Below are 20,429 nucleotides of genomic sequence, written 5' to 3'. Positions count from 1 at the left end.
AAACCTGGAGGACCTAGGGAAGACAGCACTGTCAAACAGTTTATGACTTAAGGACTCCAAAGAGAAGTTTCCAGAAGATATAATATCTCAGAGTGGGATGTACAAATCTCCTTTACAAAAATCTCTGGCTTCTTTTATGACTTGGATAGCCAATGTTTGGGTAAGATGTTCAAAGCCAATGAAGTATAAAACCTTGGGCAGAACTCCTAATCTTATTAAGGTTCCCAGACAATGATGTCAACTCCTCTCCTGCTCTGGACAATCATCACTTGCTAGTCTGTGAATCACCAATAAAATGGAAATGGAAGAGATAGTCTGCCCCGACCTTAAGAGGATGCTGGAGAAGGCTTACAACGATTACCTGAGGAAGATACAGCCTGATGGGCACTAAAGCAAGGGATTAATAGATTCAACAGCGGCCTGATGAATTTCTTTGGAAAGAGCGGCTTGGAGGACATTGGCAGAAAGAAATGGGAGAAAGCATAAATGGCTTGTGAGAAAGAGCCAAATGGCCTTTTCCTCTTTCCCAAGAGATTCAATCTCCTGTGCTGTAGAATGCTGTTTCTTATAAAAGCTTCTGGAAATGCACTTTCTTACCAAAATCCAAAGCAGGGCCACAAATCATTTATAGGAGACAAAAAACAATAAGTAGTGTCAGCACAGAGGAATATATTTTACTTTGCTCTGCCATGAGGAATTATGGTGGGTTGCGATGAGTGGAATATAAAGTAACATAAGTTGCCTGTTGACAACAGAGTTTGAAATTATAAAATGTAAAACCAATATATTTCCTGCACACTGGGAAACAGCTGGGGTATTTTTATGGCTTCTAGCAGGATACCATGCCATCTCTCAAAACCCTATAATTTTGTAAGCACGTTAAGTGCATCCTGTTATTTATTTTGTTTGTTTACTTGGCATCAAGGATTTCACAGGCAGCATGGCCTAGAATCAAATGAAAAGAAAGTGATCAACCCTGATTTGTGTTGTCTTAAAGAATGTCCAGTCCTGGCTCTACTGGAGGGTGGCTTGGATGTTACAGTCAACATACCAGTGGACCTGGGCAGGATGCCATCATTTTCCTGTAGGAAGGGGGAAAAAATGACTCAATCAAAAATGCTACACGAATGTTTCCCTTCATAGTCTATCCAGAATTTACATATAAAGATTAAGTCTTTTACAAGGGTGACAGCAGATCAAATAAGATCACTTTCAAATGGTGATAAGCAAGTCAACGCTTTTTATGTGCTAGACATTAGAGGTGTTGTAACTATTGATCCAAAATCATGCAGGGCACTGACAAAAGGGAGGAAGAGAACTGTGCCGAGACACCTACCCTAACCAAGGCTTAATTTTATCATCTCCGTTTGGGTTGCTTCATCTAAACCCATGCATGTCAATCAATCAGTACAAAATAGTTTGATTGCTTGTGTATTCTGGCTGTTACATTTGTTGGAGGTTTTATGTTTTCATCACATATTGCATTTTCAATTATTATTTATGGGCTGAACTCCTGCAATGTAGAATTAACTGGAAATTTGTTGGGGCTTTGGCAATGCAAACGGTTAGTGATTTGAAGTGCAAATGTGGTTGCAGAGGAGCAGATTGGAAAGGGTCTGGGGTGAGTACCAGATAATGCTGTGCTTGGGGACAGAGATCCACCTTACCCTGAAACGGATTCCTGCTGCATGAAAGGAGCAGAGAATCTAGGCAAATATACTCTCCCTGTTTTAGACAGAGGCCTTTCCGTTCCCTGGCAGGCCGAGGAATTTTGCAAGGAGGATAAGCACTGCCCTTCACACAGCAGTTTGTCAGCTGTCTGCAGCTCCTGACATGACAAAATCCCAAAGCAGGGGTACTGGGAATGCGTAATACAGAAGTGCTCGGTTGTTTGAGTTGAAAAGAGAGAAAACATCAGATGTTGCTTTTCAAACAAAGACCCAGTTTCATGCTTAACACCACAAAGATAACTTGGTTTTCTGTTCTTAGGATTAAAAAAAAAATTCTTTGTTCCTTTGAAGAGCAAGCTATGTGAAATGAATTTTAACCAGGTTCTGCCAATATCTATCAGCACACAGCATTTCATATTGCAGATAATAAGAGTCTGGAGAAAACGACAGGCAGGAAAAGGGGAAATCTGGAGGCCAGTGCTAGAGTTTGCAGTATCCAGGTCAGACAAGGGTTTAGGCGCCTTTGGGGATGACAGTGTGATTGGAGCTAAGAAGGGGGAGTGCCCATTTTCAGAGGCGTAGAGTTTTTTAAATAAAAATTACATTAGACCAAGAATTTGGGGGGAAGGGTAACTTTACTTTTAGAGATGCCTTCCATAAGGAAAATAAATGCTGTTGATGCAGAGAAAACTTAATCATAAACGAATGGAGTATATAGTTCATTATTCATGGCAATAAATATCATGTATTAATAAAATTTATGGAGACCTTCTCCTCCAGGAAAGACAAAGAAGTTATGATTCCTTTTCACTTACATAAAGAGAAAGCCAAGGTTGTACCAATAATAAAAGATAACATGTCTTCCAAAAGACAGGACGTTATAAAATGTAGTGTAAGAAGGATCAACAATGTTTGAAAAGTAGAGTATTAGAGCCATGAGGACTTGGTGAAAGGTTTAGGTTTAGGTATCCCTCTTAAGAGAATTTTAAAAGAATGTGAAAGGCGCATGCCTTAACCGTAGCTGGTGGAAATACAGAAATAAAAGCACCAGATCCATTTATTAATACTGGTGGCTGTTTCTTGGATATTGAAAAGAGAAGTCAATAGGAGGCCTTTTCTGGTAAATTCTCCACTAAGGGAAACGAGAGTTAGAAATCATATTGCACTGAGATTTACACCTGTTACAGCAACTATTTCTGTATTTCCCTGTGGTTTATCTTTAAAAACAAATGTGTCTTTTTTTCCATCTCAGAGTGTTTTTTTCTTAGGGTTAGCTGTGCAGAGACAAAAACAAGCAAATTTAGTGAAAGGTAAGAAAGGTGACGTGGTGACAGAGGCACTAGGGTAAATCAGAAGAGCAAATACTTACTTCAGTGACTTGAGCTGTGGGGTTAACTTCTCCAGGCCTCTCTTCCCTATCTACAGAGGAAGGCTTTGGCATCAGTCTTGTCTGAGACCCTTTCTAGGCCTGACATTCAATGATCTAAATGTTCTTCACGTTGTCCGAAGGGCAAAATCATCAATAGTGCATGCATAACATAAGGCGGGTGTTTAATAGCACCTGCAGAGAGTAATAATTTTAATTGCATTTTGTTATATTTTCTATTAATCTTGGAACAGAACTGCTATGTGTTAAGGCAACTGTGGAGGACACAGCCTCTTAGAAAATAATTATTGGGCAAGAAAAATTCAATTTATTCTAAAAAAAAATTTTTTTGCATTAACCTCGTGCTAGGTAAAAGGATACTAAACTGAGATACAGTATTTCTGGGTCCAGGTTTTCTTCTTGGATGCTGGGCAAAGCTTCCATTTTCCATTACTTCAAAATAAAGGGAGGATCTGGGTTAAGCGATTTCTTAGATGATTTCACAATTCCCTTGTATCGATGTTCTTGACGAGAGTGTGTGTGGTACAATGGAAACATCTGATCTTTTCAGGCAATGAGACCTGGACTTGAATCACAGCTCTACAACCCGCCCATTGCTGTGTGATGTTACTGGAACGCTGGCTCTCTGAACGTCTCTTAGCTTTTAGGACTACGGCCAGCCGAAGGATACATATAAAGTGTGTGTGTGTGTGTGTGTGTGTGTGTGTGTGTGTGTGTGTGTGTGTGTAATATATATACCTGGAATTTAGGGAATGCTTGTGATTATTATGGAGCCTGCTCTGATTTCCCTTTGACTCAGGGCTTGTGGACCCACATCCATTCTCATGGTTTACATACAATAATCTGTCGGGGAAAAAATCATCATACTGTTCACCATACAACAAAAGGCCGTCTGATTTGTATGTTAGCATCTGAGTTTAAGTTGAAACCCCAATCAAATCCTTCCAGGTCTGCCGAGTCTTTGGAGACTGCCCTGCAATTTTCTTCACAGCAAAGAGCAGAGCCTGAAATACTGTTAACTCTTACAGAGTACACCCAAGGGACATAGCTCCACCTTAGCAGAGAATCCATATAAGCCAAGGTCGACTCCCGAGTAAGCCAAGAAAATGAAATGGCTCCAATGAAAGGGTTCCCAAGCTGCCCTCCTGGGGCTAAGTCAGAGGGGCACACATCTACTCATCCTGTTCATCCAAATTATGCAACAGATATACCCCTAGAGCCAGAGCGTCTCCCGATCAATTCTGCATTATTAGCTGAAAAAAAGAAAATTAGTTTCTAGAGAAAAAAATAATATGGCAAATAGTTATATTTCTGAATAGCTAAGCACACTTGCATGCATATATTGTATTTGTAGTATCTTTCTAGAGAGGGAACAAACAAAACACCAATTTACACTTTGCAGGAATAAAGAATATATAAAGTGGTTTGATATTAATTCTATGTTTTCAGAAACTGTGCCAATCAATGTTTAATGACTGAGAAATTCAGACATGGAAGACAACATTGAGGTCATTTAGTGTGTCATCATTTTGAAAGGAGAAAACTGCTTTCAAAATAGTTGCTGTCACTTCACTTCCCTCAAGTTTCCCATGTCCCTTGATTTATTTCAGACTTAATGTTTTATATACAACTTGGTCACTGAAGTAAATGTTCCACAAGTATTAAGTGACTTATGCATACATGTCAACATTCTTCTAATGCCATTTCCAACTTGCTGCATGTTGACCATTTTGTGTAGCTAGGAAGCTTAAAGAAATATCAAATGATGATATTTGATATTTAAGAGACTCTAGATATAAATTATGCTTTTACAGATACACTATGCTTGACTATGAAGTGCTTAATTTTCTACCATTCTGAAAGAGTAACTATATGTTAGATAACGAAACTTGTACCTAAAGATAAGTTCTATCTAGTCAATGGGAAGGAAAGTGATGGATTTTATCATATTCCACAATGATTTGATTTTGTCTTTTTTGTGTTCTTGTTTAAACTGATAGCTACTTATTAATCTGTAATGACCACTTCCATGCTTTATGTTAATACTCTTATATCACAAATTTCAGTTTGTCTGTATCATTCGTGTATCATGTGTGCTAAGTTAGGACTATGATAAGAGTCATCTGGGCGAGGCTGAAATGGTGAAATGGAAAAAGTTGCAAGAGGTAATATGCATGACAATTTTGTCACATAGTTTGTTGTTGTTTTTTATATATAAAATAAGCCTATCAAATGCTTGAATTCCTTCTTAAATAAACAATGGAAATAAAGAAAAAGCCAAATATCCTTAATGTCTATGATTATATTAACTAGCTAACTTGTGTTTCACTTTTTAATTATTACAAGTCAATTTTAGGGTTATGTCATTGTTTTTTTTTTTTTTTCCTTCCTTCATAGTATCATTTCTTTAAATTCAAAATTGTACTCTGTGCTTTAACCAGAGTGGAGAAAATCAATTCTTACTTTGATACTATTTAAGGTTTACTGTCAATGAAAGACTATACTTAGTAAACGTCCAACTGTGTGGTGTTGATCTTGTTTCCTTTATTTCTTTAACTTGTTAGATGAAAGATGTAATCATGTTTAAACAGCATAATTAATTTAAATATGTGAATAACTTAGCTCTTCATGAATGGATATCTTACTAGTCATTTAATATCTTTATAAAATGTCCAGATCTATAGATGAAGGCACATCACAGATATTAAACAGTTTAACTTAATTTAAATGTTAGATGTGGCATGTGATTTCTAAAGAAAATAGAAGTTCCTTATGATATTAGATTGATTTATACTAGTGAATATGCCTTTATTATCTGGAACAAATGATTAATCTTTACCAAAGTCGCTGTTGTGCTTTCTCTACTAAGCATTTTAATTTTCATGTTGACAACCAGTCAGAAAGAATTTATTATAAGTGATCAAAGTACATACGTGACAGGCTAGTTTCTTAAAATGACAATTAGGGCAGTTTTGCAATAGAGAAAAGTTGATGTGTGCTTTAATCTCCATATTTTGATGCACTTCACACCACATTGCCTTAGTTGAAAGGCACTTTGTTCTTAAAGCTTTCACTAAGTGTTTCCTCTTTAAATACTTTGTCAGGTAAAGAGATGTTCTGGATGGAATTTGTTATTAATTGTGTAGTATCGGTTTTACTGCTTCACATGTATGGAAAATTGGTTTGTTTTTCTAATGTCTGACCCTAATCTTTAGTGTATAAATTGAAAGAGAAATAAAAAACAGGAAAAAGGAAAGAAAAAACAATATTTTCCTTTGACTATTTTAATATTCAGGTATTCATTATAATAAATGAATAAAAAAACAACAACCCCACTATTTAACAACACCAGAACTTCAAGGGCTTGTGTGGTTCAGAAAAAATGGTGGCAAGGCCCCTGATGGCAGTTCTTGTTGGTTCTTATTGACTTGCTCATGGTTTAGGCTTATGTGATTCTCATAAAGGCAACTGACTGCTGGTGTCATGGCAAGCTGAGCCACAAGGACTTGGTCCCAGGTTCTGAGAGTATGACATTTGTGGACAGAGAGACCTAAATGAGAATGGGAACCCCCACTAGTCACACAGCAACAGATCCACACAACTCCTGGGACCAGTCACATATCCCTCCTATTCAGGCCACAGGAATGTCATTCACTCTTTTTGTAGTCAGATCACTCCTTTCTTCTGACTACCCAGTCAGTGTCCAGCCTTTTTACCTTCAGAAAATTAGCCTTGATTCTCTCAGTATTCCCATAACTTTTTTTTTTTTAAAGGCTTGCCTGCAATTATTTTCCAAATACCTGGTGACATGTCTTTTCCTAGTCATGAAGCACAAAAGCTTTCATTCATTCCTGGCACAAGGGAGCAGAGAACCCAGGAGCTCTGCATCTCTTGGATGAGAACATCATCTTGGAATTCTTTGAAAACATGAAACAAGAAAGAAAAGACAGTAACTGAGTTCTTCATCATTAACTCCACTCTATGTTTATCTCAAGGCAGTTGACAGAGTAAAAATTCTAGGGAACAGAAAACATAGTGGAAATCAGGAGATACCAGAGCAGAGGGAAACATTTAAGAATTAAAATGTGAGTTAAGAGGGTATATATATTAGAGAGTCTCACTGTGAGTGGGAAGAGAAATACCAAGAGATTAGAGCTGGCTCAAACACTATCCCTCTTCTTAGATCCCCTTCCAATATCAAAGTGGAGTTGGCTTTTTTCCCAGGTTTCTTTTCTGGGACAACAACATAAACAACAACAGCTACCTTTGAGAACTTGCTATGAACTTAGGAACCATATAAATCTAAGTGCTTTATATACATGGTTTCCTTTAATCCTTACAAAAGCTCTGTGAAGTAGTTCTATTATTTTTTTTTCTTTATTTTGAGCTTTTGGCTGCAAGTAAAAAAACCCACAATTCAAACTGACAATGTAATAACCAGAGTCTAGAGATAAAGCAGGCCTCAGATTTATCAGGTTTAAGAGCATCATCAAGGAACTTTCAGTCTCTCCATCCTCAACATGTTGGCTTTATCCTAAGGCTCATCACCTCATGGTCATGAGATACCTACCACCAGCAACAAAGCACAATTCCTTCTCCACACTCAACAGAACTAGCCACTCTTCTGTATCTTATTGACCCCAAGTAGTTCAGGGCTAGCCATCCATGAAACAATTATTGGCAAGGAGTCTGGAGTGCAACAAGTATCTTAGATGAATCATCCGAAGTGGAATGATGTTTGGGATCCAATCACAATGACCACCGTGTGCCCCCTTTTATACATGAGGGAACTGAAGAACTAGGCAGTTAAGTGATTTGCCCAAGATCACATAGTTGTAAGAAGATGCTGGTCTGCCCAGCAATAAAGTAGGTGCTATTAACCTTTGTTCCATAGCACTTGGACACTAAGGTAGGAGAGGGGTTCTCAGAACTCAAATTTAGATGCTTATTTATAAGACAAATAAGAGCAATCTACCAAAAATCATCATGTTCTTTCAAATGTGAAAAACGAAATAGATAAAATTACATATGGAAGGGGGACACTGTGATACTGAATTGTGGCACTTGGGACGCTTTTGAGTTTTTGTGTTTACTTATTGCAATGAAACCTGAGGGAAGCATGGGTGAAACAGTGAAAGTTGTGACCAAGAGAAAGTACAATAGTTGGTTACCCAGCTTTCTTTGAAGCAAAGAAGATTGCTTGTTAAAGACTCACTTGTTTTTTTTTTCTTTGACTGTGTTTTAGCTATGATTCAACTCACTCTTGTCATGTGAATTGTACTCTAAGTTTTAAAAAATAAATGAACAAAATATTTATTTTAGCAAAATGCTTTCCTTCCCTACTTCTGAAAAAACTCAAAGTGGCCAAATGAAATTCATCATTCAAATTCAAATCATTTTTAACAGGTCGTATAAATGACTGATTCTATTAACTACTGAATCAATAAAGTAGAATCCCCTTCGGTGCCCTGGGAATTACATGATGGATCTTTCCCTTTCATCAATAACTCTGAATAGCACAGTGTTAATAAATACTTCATATTTCTCATCACAGATTATTTGTCAGTAAGTAGGATGACTAGAGGAACCTCCCAGATCTCTGATGTGATTCACTGTCATTGTGAACCTAGGGATAAACACTTTAAAGAATCCTTCCCCCATGTGATAAGAATGAGGACCATTAGGAGAAATATAATTATCCTGGATTAAAAAAAAATCAAAGTCTTCCATTTTTTTCTTTACCTTCTTTCATCCTTTCTTTATGTTATTCATAAAAGCACTACGTTCTGAATGATTTTCAATTTTTCCTAATTTTCTTTTTTAAAACCATCACAGAATTGCATACTATTTTGCTGCTCCTTCCTCATTTTATTCTTTCACTCATCCTCCTTGTATATTTTGGGTAGGTTACCAGTTAAAGTTCACAGATGTTTATTCTATAGTTAAGTAAGTCATATAAACAAAATAATTTTAAATAACTTGTAGTGCAATTACTATTCTGTGATGTTTTACTAATAAAACCCAGTTCTCCTATTTGACAAAGTATATGTATTTCAACCTTCAGATAAAATGATAGAATTTTAATGTTGGAATGGTTTCCTTTAATGTGTGTGCATAATCTAAATAATTAAAACTCATGACAGGGGTGGCCGGATGGCTCAGTTGGTTAGAGCACCAGCTCTCAACAACAAGGTTGCTGGTTCAATTCCCGAATGGGATGGTGGGCTGCACCCCCTGCAACTAAAGATTGAAAACAGCAACTGGACTTGGAGCTGAGCTGCGCCCTCCACAACCAGATTAAAGGACAACTACTTGGAACTGATGGGCCCTGGAGAAGCACACTGTTCTTCAATTTTCCCCAATAAAATTTATATAAAAAACAAACAAACAGGAAGCTCATGACAAAATTAGTATCTCTCAGTGATCTTAATGAGGCTTTTTTATCAGTGACAAGAAACTGAGGTTGGTGGAGAAGAAGGAAGGCTAAAAATTCTGGCTGAGCACACAGACAAGCAATTTATTTTCTAATGAAACTGAAGATAAAAACAAAAAGACTCAGTTTTCGTGACTAACATTAAGAGATATCAATCTCTTTTTTTTATTTTATTTTGGCCATTCTCATGATTATGAATGGTATCTCACTGTGGTTTAATTTGTATTTCCCTGATGACTGATGATGTTTAGTACTTTTTTCATGAGCTCTGTGACGATTCACACATTCCTTTGTGAAGTCACTAAGTTCTCACTTTTTTTATTATTATTTGTCTTTTTATTATTGATTTGTAGGAGCTTGTTAGATAGTCTGTTTTTTTATATTCATATTATTTTGCTGCAATTATTTGTTTTCCCACTTTGTGGCTTGCATATTCATTTTTAATGGTATCTTTTGATGAGCAGATATTTTTAATTGTGATGAGGTCAAATTTATCAATTTCATCTTTATGATTAATTCCTTTTAACAGTTTTGCCTATCCCAAGGTAATGAAGACATTTTCCTAATATTTTCTTCAAGGAGCTTTATGGTTGAGTTTTGCATTTGTAACTGACCATCTTAAAATAATGTTTATGCGAGGAATGAGGAATAAATTTCGGTTCATTTCTAATTGTCCCAGCAACATCTGTTAAAAAGACTTTGCTATCCCTTTTGGATTGACTTGGTACCTTAATCAAAATTCAATTTGCCATACGTGTGCGTGTGTCCTGTTTCTGGAATTCTAGATCTCTTCCACCTATCTAGTGTCTAACATTGTGCCAAAGTATACAGTTTTGATTGGTATAGATTTATAAGTCTTGAAATCATACAGTATATGTTTTTCAAATTAATTTTTAATGTTGTTTCAGCTATTCTAGATGCTTTGCATCCCATATGAATTTTAGAACCAGCTTGTTTATTTCTTCCCAAAAAATCTGATGGAATTTTGATAAATATTGCTTGGAATTTATATATCTATTAATGGAAAATGAACACTATTGGTTCTATCCATCAAATAATATTTTAAAACTTTCCATTTTAAATAAGTATGCTTTAATTTCATTCATCAATGCCTTGTAATTTCAATAAAGAGTTCCATATTTTGTTAGGCTTATTTTTACATATTTGGTGTTTTTTCATGTTATACATGTAATTGTTATTTAATTGTATTCTTCACTTAATCATTGCTAGTATATGGAAATGTAATTGATTATGTATACTGACTTTTATACTGAAAATTTGTCTTCTTGAAAAATTGATCTTTGTTTTTCTTTCTCTCTGGTAATTCTTGTCTTAATTTTAATATAGTCATTAGCTTTTTTATCTTTAGTATTTACATGGTATATATTTTTATGCTTTTTTTACATCTAACTTACCTGTGTCTCCTGTAAACAGTTCACAATTGGGTCTTGCTTTTTAATCTATTCTACAAATGTCTGCCATTTAATTTAAGAGAAGTACTTCATCAATTTATATTTAATATAATTTTAATATTGTTGCCTCAATTTCCCAAATTGGTATTTGTTTTATATTTATTCCCTTTGTTCTTTGTGTCTTTGCAACTCCTTTCCTATTTTGGGGGACAGAGAAATGGATATTACTGAAAATTTCCTTTTGTTTCATGTATTGATTGTTAAACTATACATGTTATGTGGAATTTTAATAGTGCATTTGAATATAATATGCATCTTTAAGATATCATATTTTTCTTTCAAATAATAGTACACTAACTAATGAACAGTACAAAACTGTATAATAGTGTTCCATGTACACCCCCATCCTTTGTGTTCTTTTTGTCTTATATTTTACCTCTATATATGTTAACAATTTCACAATATATTGTTATCATTTTTGCTTTAAACACTAGGTCTTCTAAATAAACTGAAAACATAACTGAAACATAAAAGAATGAAAAGAAAAGCTCTTGAATTTTTCTATTTGGTTTCATTCTCTTCAGCCTGAAGAATTTCTATTTGCATTATATATTGTGAAGGTCACCTGAAGATAAATTATTTCAGCTTTCTCCTATCTGAAAATATCATTATGTTGCCTTCCTTTTTTTGCAGAATATTTTTGCTGGATGTAAAATTCTACATTGACACATCTATTTTGTTCCTTCAGCACTTTCAAGATATCATTCTTTATCTTCTGGCTTCCTTTATTTCTAGTGAGAACTTATCCATCCTCTCTATTGCTGTGCACTTGTACACGTGTCTTTTTTCTCTGGCTACTTTTAAACTCTATCTTTGGTTTTCAGAAATTGACTACAATGTGGTTTTCTTTGTATTTATCCTGCTTGGATTTGCTAAGTGGCTTGGATCTTTCATTAATTTTAGAGTATTCTTAACTTATTTCATCAGATTTTCTGCCCCATTCTTTTTTTTTCTCTCCTTCTTGGATTATTTAATATTTTCCCACAGATCTGAGATGCTCTTTGCTTTTTTAAAAATACTCTTTTTTTCAATGTAGATATTTTTTATTGACTATTTGAAGTTTATTTAAAGCCTCCTCTGCTATACACAATCTTCTTTTAAGTCCATCTAATGAATTCTTCCTGATGTTTTATTTTCATTTTTAGCATTTCTACTTTGTTTGATTTTTTAAAATAGTTTTTGTAATTCTGCCAACATTTCCCATTTCGTCATGGATATTGTACAATATTTCTACTATATCTTTTATCCATTTTATCACATATATATTTACAGCCACTATCTGATGATTCCAACATTTGGTCCATCTATGGATCTGCTTCTATTGACTATTTCTTCTCTTGAGTATGGATGCCATTTTCTTGACTGTGGCGTGTTGTGTAATTTGTTGTATATGCCAGACATTTTATATAAGAGAAAAGTAGAATCTAAAGCAAATAATATTTACCTCCAGAGAGGTGCAGGTTGTTTGTTCTGTCAGCCTACTAGAGGTGAAATAACTGGGTTAGCAGGGTCTGGACTTTGATGCTGCTTTAGTTTCATTCAGTTCACCACCAGTTTGAAATATTTTGAGGATGGCATTACAAATTTTTTATCAACAAGGACTGAGATCTGAGCACTGACAACATTCCAGAGATCTGTCTGTGCTTCAGAGCAAGCCACCAACTTTCAGAATTGTTGAAGATATCACCATATTTTACTGCTCAGTTATAAGATTTTGGGGTTACTCTCTAGAGTCTCTTTGCTCTCCAGTCTTACCATCAACTACTTGCTGTACCTTAGGAGATATTTTGTAAACTTTTCCCTATCTTCTCTGTACTTTACAAAATAAAGGATGATACACTGATAGAGCCTTAGTGCCTTAGAGTGGTTCTCTTAACCTCTCCTGCCCACTCTCAGTCTTTGATAATTAAAGCCTAGAGTTCCTGGGCAGACAGAATGTTTTCTGAGCTCTCCTGCCAAGCCCACAGTCTTTTGCATATAAAAGTCTAGATTGCCCCAAGAGGTTTATCTTAGCTGCTTAACTACATGTTTATCCTAGTAGATCAGAATCTTTATTAAGACATCGCATCACATTAGCACTTGAGAAGAAATCTGTTTTCAAAACGTATGCAATCCACACAAAGAAGTTTGATAGCACATAGGCTAGCTGATACTAGTTTTATTAGATGGAATAGAATGTATTAAAATATCTTAAAGTTATTAAAATATTACTTTAAATATTCTAATTTTATAGCTTAGGTAGATGCTTGGCCTAGATGAACTCTGTCACAAGTGATTCCTCATTATATTCTTTGCTTCTTCATCACTTACAAATGAACCTTGGGAGCATCATGTGACTTGGCTGCTTCGATTTTCTCAGTCTGTTCATTGTCCACCCAGGGAGAAATGTAAGAATTAATAAGGCTCTAAAGTACTTTGAAAACTTTTAAATGGGTATTATATAATTCTAAGCAGTCAGTACCATAGTCACTTTTTATTTTTTAAATTATTTTTATAATTTAAAAAATCATAAAGTCTTTTCAATTGTATTGTATTTGTCACCATGGAGATGAGGACTAGCTTGATTTGTGGATCTAGCTTCTCAATTTCTAAACTAAACACTAATAAAATGCCAAATTGGCTCATTTTAATTTTAGAATGTAATGATATCTACACATGGGAATCTACATACAGCTTTTAAAATCTTGGAAGGAAAACACAGTTTATAGAATTCTTCTGAATATAATAGTCTGCTTGAATCAATAGTAGTCCATGGAATCACATTTGCCCTTATGCCACCATGATAACTATGGGAAAGAAGAAATCTCTCATGGCATCATGGAAAATGAAACGTGGCTGGTGGTTGTAATGCATGATAAGGGTTCTGCACCCTTTGAGGACAAAATTATTAGAGTGTTTGTTTCACAGCACAGGAGGACCATTGAGAAGTCTCCTTTCCATAAGCCCTTGTAAGAGTTCCAAGGAAAAAAATTCAGTTCCAAATGGGAATATCCACTAGTGAAGCACCAACAAAAGCTATGTAGAATTAGGAAATTTAAAACTGTGGTAGAAGTGAAATTAAGTTTCTAAAGAGTGTTCATGGTTCCTTCCATCAAGGCCCACAGTCGGCAGTGGCTACTTGAACACCCTATGATACGTAGAGAGAGTGGTAACTCAACCTGAAATCAGCGCCTGTGCTCTATGGCAGTCTATAATGTCTGTCTTCACCCTTGGCATTCTACTAATTTTTGCCAGTAGAGACGCTTCTTTTGAACTCTGCTGTGTCACGTCTTAAGAAAAAATAAATACATTTTTAAAAGCCATGTAAATCTTCTATTTTCAAAGTTATATTTTGCAGTTGTAGGGACCTTAACAATTTGTTATATCATGAATAACTATTCTCCAATAAAAAACACACTACATCAGCGATCTCCAAACTGTGATGGTATAGTCTTATTACTAAAATGATGTTGAGAAAAGTCCCCCAATACATGCATATTTATTTATAAATTATATACATGCACTATCATTAGTAACTAGTAACTAAAAGCAGAATATACACTTGGGATTACAGCCATCTCTAATGATGATAGGCATAAACCTATATTTGAAACAGTTCTCTTAATAATTTCAGTTTTGTTGTCTAACTACTTGTCAGATCTTTTTACGTTTTATTTCTTTTTCCCCCCATGAATATTGGCTGTTGTTGCGCTCACTTGAAAAGTAATAGTGACAGCTCTGCCAATGTTCAGTTGTTTGCCTATGCTTGCATTATGAACATAACCTTTAATCCATGGTTTTTCTGCCAGAATCTTTTAAAGTCACTTGCACTTTTTAATGAAGAATGGTCTTTTGTTACAGTGGGTGATATAACAGTGAGTGATATAACCCACTTTTGTTACAGTGGGTGATGAACAGGCATTGTAAACCAGGCACACATAAACTACAATATGCCATGATAGACTAAATATTTGTATAGCATACGTGACATATGACAGTGTAACATACAAACTGGGTGAACATACGAACTGAGAGACTAGTTCATTTTACATGATAAATATTGGGAAAATTATTTCTTATTTTTAGATAAAAAGGTAAATTCTAATACTTTCTTTCTTTATTCCATGCTCACCCACTGGGTTGTATGCTTCCCCTCAACCCCCACCACTTTGGAGCCCACTGGCTTAAATGACTCACATTTGAAAATGTAAAAACAGAACACGATTAACAGAAAGCAAAGTGCTATTATTAATCCACAAATACAGTATGCTCCCAGTAAAAATCAAATTGAAAATCAAGAAAGGATGACAACACAGGCAAGGATTAAACTACATTAATTTCTGGTGATCTTTATCTAAAGAGACAAGACAATTTCTTTCCCAGAAGAGAAAGAACCAGGGTAACGTATGATAGGGAGAGGTGATTCCAGGGGTACATAATAAGCAGCATGTAGGAGACTGACATGGGCAGGCTGGGTAAGTCTATACAAATGAAGAGAAAAAATAAGGCTGCTGAAGAGAAGAAATTCTGGTAAAAATCAGAGTTAGAAATTCAGTGGAAATCAAACTGGGGAAGGAAGGACATATTCTAATTATAGGTGGGCCTAAGAATATGCTTCTGTTGTCATGGTACAGTTGTAACAAAAGAGAAGGAAGTTATTATCCTCCCGAGATACTGCCTTTAGCACTTATATCACTAGTAAGATCAAGTCACCATCTGCTGGCACATTTAGTTACAGTGACTCGGTGACACCATTTTAATCACTTCTTATCCTTGTTTCTGTCTCAAGAAACAAGTCCCTGTACCCCTCGAAAGCTCAGAGCCACTTTTGTACCACCCTGCTCCTCTCTTCCCAGTACCATCAAGACCCTAATTCTCAATTAGTATTCTGGGTATCTTCAAAACCTCCTCACAGCTTTCACCGTATGCCTTCAAACAGGTACAGTTCTCTGCTCTCCTAAGAAATGTCCTCTTCATCCAGCTGCTCTCCCTAGCTAATGCTATAATTTCCTCTCCCTTTTACTGTCAAACTTTTCAAATAAGCAGCCTGTATCTGCTGCCTCCATCTTCTCTGCTGTACCCTGGAATCAGGCTTCTGTTCTCATTACTTTGCAAAAAAAGAGTTCCCCATAATTCTCATCCAGTCATTACGATGGCCTATTTATGTTTCACAGCTGTCCTCTGTCACCTCTCTCTCTCCTCTTTCTGTGCTGTACCGCTAGCCTGGACTTTTTCCATTTTCTGCCCCTAATCCAGATTCCCTCCTTCCTGTCCAGGGTCTTCACTGTACCATTATGACACTTGTCTGTTCAGTGGTGACATTTTCTACTTTAAGACACCACACATTTAAATCCTCATCTTTACTTTTAAATTTCTCATATTTTTTCCCATCTCCACTTATCCAGTCATTATTTGTTGCAACAGAAGGGACAGAACAATAAATATTTGTTGAGTGAATGAATAAATGAATGAACATATATTCTATGCTGCTCTGGTTCTGAAGTAATCTATGTGGTTCTTTTAAGACCACAGTTAACTTCTATCTTTATTTTGTTGATAAACTATAGTCATTTGGTTTGGGTGGGTCACTATATATAATGAAATGTGTCAAGCTACTTAAATTCATGTGAACTAGCCAGGAAATCTTAACCTGAAATTACTTGCAATACACAGTAGGGCTGAACGGAACAGTTTTTCATGGTTGTGCTCTCATGAGCATACACGGGAAACTGTTCTTTAGGCATGTTTTGTTGCTCTAAATTATTCTATTATTATAGTACAGTAAACAAGAAAAATGTTCATAAACATACACACTAGAGAAGAGTTACAAGAAACAGGGTGTAATACTTAAAAGTTAAAAGTTATGAAACATAGACATTTGGGGATGATCTTGACTCTTTTCTATGTCCAACTATGATAAATTGCAACTTGTTTTGTTCTTGGGTTGCCTGAAACCTGTTATGTGTTGAAGCCTTTCAATTAACTAGCTAATTTAGTTAAGCTTTTCTCTAAAAGTGGTATTCACTACTTTCTCTTTCCAAGTGCTTGCCAATCGATACCAGCAGAGATGAACTCAAAGTCATGAATATGGTGATTATGTGGCTTTTGTGCTTGCCTGACTGCTGCTTCCCTCCAGGAATAACTTCACATACCTCAGGGTCCTACTTTCTTTGCCACATTATATCCCTGAGTTTTGATTTGGCTGATTTGTTACAGAATTAAATCATACAGGCTCCTCTACTTCCTTCCAATGGTTTATTCTTGAGGTCAGTTTAGCAGAATGTGAAATCTGTTGATGAACCTTCCTTTCTGGTTAGAGGCCCTTGTCAGCCACTTTGGGAGTCACTAGTAGTAATTCCTTTCATGAGAAACCAAATCTCCACATAACAACAGAGTAAATGGATAAAATACATGACATAGCCTTATAAAAACAATTATATAATGTACTACATTATTTATATTATTCGCCAATTTAAAAATACTTTTCTGTTCCAGGAAGCCTTCTCTAATTATTCTCACCTTTACTCATGTCTTTCACCTCTGAACTTTTACAGAAATTAAAATTTTGCACTGATTTATAGAGTGCACCTCCTATCGTATTGTTTGTTGTTGTCAACTACCTGTCCCTCTTTGAGGGTTGGGGTCATATCTTTTAGTTTAGATTTCCACATACTACAAAATGTGTAGTAGTGATTTAGCATTTATGTGTCTACCGAACAATTAATGTTGGCCAACGGGTTGGGAGGAATGTGGAAGGCAGTATTAGTCAGAAATTTGCAGGTAACACAGATACAACCCAAACTTGTTTCATAGCTTCTTTCTTTTGGCAAATATTTCTTGAGCACCTACTATGTGCAGTCACTGCCCTAGATGTTTGGAATATATCAGGGTACAATATAGAGCAATGAATTGCAACCTCTGAAGAGCTTGCAATGAAGTCAAGAGAAATTAATATTACACAACAGACATAATAATTAGAAAATATCATGGAAGTTTATGAGAGAGAAAAGAAAAAACAACAGGGTAAATGGTATTGGAGAGTTGGTATGAGGAGATTTTTAAGTTAAGGAGGTCTCATTGCTCTATTTGGTGATCATTTAGATGTAGATGAGAGTCATGCTGATATGGGTGTGTTCTGGGCAGAAATGGAGGTCAGTGCAAAGTTCAAGGCCAGTGTGCCTAAAGCGGAGTGAGCAAGAGAGAGAAAAGTAGAGGAAGAGGTCAAAGAACTAATAAGGTTTGTGTGTATATGGGGGGAACGGTTATGAAAAATATGATAATGTGGATGTTTTTAGATAACTGGAAAAAAATGTCATTTTAATCAAGTGAAATGGAAAGCCAATGCTAATGCAGGACTTTGATCAGAGAAATGACAAGATCTGACTTTCACTTTAAAAGATTCACTCTGATTTATGAGACAGATATCAAAGCAAGGAGACCACTTAAGAGGCTATTGTAATAATATAATTGAGAGACAGGAGTGGCTTGAAGCACAGGGTAGTAGTGTAAAGCTATTTAGATTCTAGATCTGTAGTTTAGATACAAGATGTATTTGGAAAATAGAATCAAGAAAATTTTCTGATTGATTAGACTTGGGATATGAGAAAAGGCAGGAATCAAGGATAACTTTAACGGTTTTGGCCTGAGCAACTGGAAGGCTTTAGTTGCCATTTAACCAAGATGGAGAAGACTACGGGGTAGAACAAATATCAGGGGGAAAGATCATTAGTTTAGTTTTGGACATGTTAAATCAGAAGCTTATATTAGATATCAACAAGATAGTGAGTAAATAATTGAATATACAATTCTGAAATTTGGATGTGAGACCTGAGCTGGAACATAATCATGGCTTTAAACCATAGTGGCCAATAGCAACCCATTCTCTAACTACAAAGTAGTTAAATGGCATGACAGCTCAGTGCCCACACTAATTTGTGTGAAATCAACAAGGTCGTGATGATATGGGGAGACAGTTTGTAGAACTGCTTTCATCACCTCCTACTTATATTCTGAATATCTGTTAAATAGAAAAATCTACTTCTTACACTGACTCCCATTTCCTAATTTGGGTTTTTCTCTAAAGCAATGGTTTTTCTCTAAAGCAAGAAAATGAAGCATGATAGACAGATACTTCCCTGAAAATGAAAGTGCTAGGTATGATGAGATGAATTTGGATGAAAAATACCAATCCATCTCTCCTTTCTAGGTGTTCTTGAGCAAAGGCCAGAAATTTGATTTCTTAATTGTATACCGGTATCTTACATCTACAGATATCTGATTTTCACATATATATTTTATACATATTAGATTGGTGCAAAAGTAATTGCGGTTTTTGCAATTATATTTAACCTTTAAAACGCAATTACTTTTGCATCAACCATATATATATATATATATATACACACATATATACGTGTATATATATATATACGTATATATGTGTGTGTGTGTGTGTGTGTGTGTGTATATATATATATATATATATATATATATATAACCAAATGTATGTTCTTGAAAACAATACCTTAAATGCTAGTTTATTGTAATTATTTCAGTTTGACAAAAGTAAAACGTCATTCACAGTTATGGGAATAAAAGTTAGGGATGAATTTTCCAACAGTGATTTTCCAAAATGTACAAGTTCATTTTACTTTTTCAGAGATGGGGCTGGAATTAAATTAAGCCAATGAACAGCTGTGCTAATGTTTAAGTACCTTTAGTTTCACAGAACCGCACAAACCAACAGACACCAGTATAAAGTTCTCATTGTCAAAAATTCTGATTATATCTCTCCAGCACAGGAGCTTTGGAATCAAATGAGTTTTTAAATAATTAGGCGAGGTAGAAATGTTTCCAAATAACACACAACAGAGCAACAAACCTTACTGTCTTGGATGGCAAAATGAAAAACAAGAAATTACTGTTGCTTATTCATAAAACTAACACCAGGGATCAATGCTGCATTTGGTGATATGCAAAGGTTGTTCACGCTGAAACCAACCTAATATTTTAAGAAGAGCTCCCTGAAAAGTCTTCTTACATGCATGCTCAGTCTAAGAGTTATTAAATTTCTCTTCATTTCAGTTTCCTCCTCTGGAAAATATGAATCACATTTTCCTGAACGGTGTTAGAGAAAAAACAGAGTTTATGTTAAAGAACTTGGAAAAAGTATTTATCTAAAATGCTATTCAACTCCAATGTTGGAGTTATTTTATTAATTATAATAAAAATCTTATTTCCAAGTATTTATTCTAATATTCAGCAGAAATAATACTTAAGTGAATTCCTATATCAGGAAGTCCTGATAAAAGACCCATCAATAATTCTATTTAATGTGTATAACACATGTCTCTGCAAAACTTGATACACACAAACACATCTAAGTCTTTCCCGTCAGCCACGTAAAAGCTCTTTTATCATCAACTCATTGGCTTTCAACCACCTGATTTTGCAGAGCACACGAGTATATTTTTAGAGGACAAGGTATA

Source organism: Rhinolophus hipposideros, assembly GCF_964194185.1.
Source record: "Rhinolophus hipposideros genome assembly, chromosome: 7".
In the NCBI taxonomy this organism is placed as follows: Eukaryota; Metazoa; Chordata; class Mammalia; order Chiroptera; family Rhinolophidae; genus Rhinolophus; species Rhinolophus hipposideros.
The sequence above is the reverse complement of the archived record's forward strand: the minus strand, read 5'-3'. Positions refer to the sequence as shown.